This window comes from Triticum urartu, chromosome 3A, assembly GCF_056163025.1.
Source record: "Triticum urartu cultivar PI428250 chromosome 3A, HENAU_Tu73, whole genome shotgun sequence".
Lineage (NCBI taxonomy): Eukaryota > Viridiplantae > Streptophyta > Magnoliopsida > Poales > Poaceae > Triticum > Triticum urartu.
Window position 1 is genome coordinate 219,370,882 of NC_141875.1, and position 1,941 is coordinate 219,372,822.

Below are 1,941 nucleotides of genomic sequence, written 5' to 3' on the forward strand. Positions count from 1 at the left end.
ACCAGAGAGGAAGGCATCCGGTTGGATCTGTCAACGAACAGCACCGGCGGCTCCTTCTTTGCTTTTGCACTTTCTTCTTTCCCCTCTCACAAGTTGTATCTGAAGAAACTAGCTATCCCTGTACTATGTATCCTATGTACTGCATAACTGAATCCTGAAGGAGATCGATAGCCTAACAACATGGTATCAGACTAGCCACCTACCCCCCTTTCGCCGCCGCCGCTCTCTCCTTACCGCCGCGCCACCACCACGCTGGAGACCCGTCGTCAACGCCAAGCATGGGAAGCCCTCGTCGCATCCATGGACCCAGAGCTACGCGCCTACCTCGACAGGCTCGACTCCAACGCCAGTGAACGCGCCGCAGTCGCCGATGCTCAATCCGCCTCCATCCTCAAGGTTCTCGACGCGCAGACCACGCGGATCGACGCCCTCGCGGCATGGAAGCCCGATCTCGAGGCGCGCTTCGCGCAGCTCGAGCTCTCGGTCACCGCGTTGCAGGCCGCATCATCCCCCGCGGCGACAACATCAAGTGGAGCGCCTCGCACTCCGTCGTCGTTCATGACTCCGGGTGATCTCCACGGGCAATCCGGCCACGGCGCATCGCATCTTCCCGAGGGATTTCCGTCGGTGACCGTCGAGTCATCGGCGGGGCCTCCGGTCACGGGTACGGTCGCTATTCCCCCCGTCATGTCCACACCTCACCTTATAGCCATGGGTCACCAGCCACCCACCATGGCGTTCCTTGTCTTCTATGGAGACAATCCTCAGTTATGGCACACACTGTGCGAACAATACTTCACCATGTTTGCTATGCACGAATCATACTGGGTGCCCATGGCCATATTGAATTTCTCTGGAACTGCTGCAATTTGGTTGCAATCAGTTCAGAAAAAGCTCGCAGGCATGGGATGGGAATCATTTACCTCACTCCTCTGTACTAGATTTGGCCGTGATAAGCACCAGATGCTCATTCGTCAATTCTATGCCATTAAACAAACCTCATCAGTTGCTAATTTTATTGAACGATTTGAAACAGTGATGCATCATTTGATTACATATTCAGAACTGACACATCCCTACTTTTTCTTGACTCGGTTTATCGAAGGGCTTCGACCGGATATACGAGCGGTGGTACTACTTCAACGTCCACCGGATTTGGACACGACTTGTTCATTGGCCTTACTCCAGGAAGAAGTGGCTGAGGGCGAGGCTTGTCAAACAATTCCAAGGCACGAGCTCATACAAGTGGCACATTCTCGTGAGCTCTTCCGTCTATTTCAGCACCTTCTCAACCTGCCTTCAGCAGGCCAGCAACACCTACAGCTACTGCCGAAGACCGTCGAGGAACAGATGCAGCAAGGGAAAGTTCAGATAACAGCAAACTGTCAGCGTTGCGTGTGTTCAGCCGCGCCTGAGGCCTTTGCTTTAAGTGTGGCGAAAGGTGGGGCAAGGATCACACATGCCCAACCATGGTGTAGATGCATATTGTCGAAGAATTTCTCGCACTATTCAGTACCGATGACAATGTGCTGGGTGATAGACAGGAAGACTGTTCTGAACCAGAGGACGACAATCTTTGCATTCTGTCCATACATGCAGTGTCAGGTTCAGAAGGTCCAGGTGTAATGCAGTTACATGCGTGGCTTCAAGGGAGTCAGGTGTTGTTGCTAGTAGACTCTGGGAGCACTTCTTCTTTTGTGGATCAATAGTTGGCCAATCGTCTGACTGGAATCTCCCCCTGGCCTCAACCATGCAAGGTCAAGGTGGCTGATGGAGGGCTCTTGCTGTGTGACAGTTTCATTCCACACTGTCAGTGGACGTGTCAAGACCACGAATTCATTACAGATTTCAAGATCATTTCTTTGGGGGTGTATGACCCAATCTTAGGTATGGATTGGCTCAAGAAACATAGTCCTATGTACATTGATTGGGAGGCGCACC

The 1,941-nt window shown here is 52.4% G+C and overlaps 1 pseudogene; it reads left to right on the forward strand.

The window, feature by feature from the left end:
- The first annotated feature begins 300 nt into the window (after positions 1 to 300).
- On the forward strand, positions 301 to 1,478 carry LOC147979273 (uncharacterized; annotated as a pseudogene).
- Positions 1,479 to 1,941: the final 463 nt, after the last annotated feature.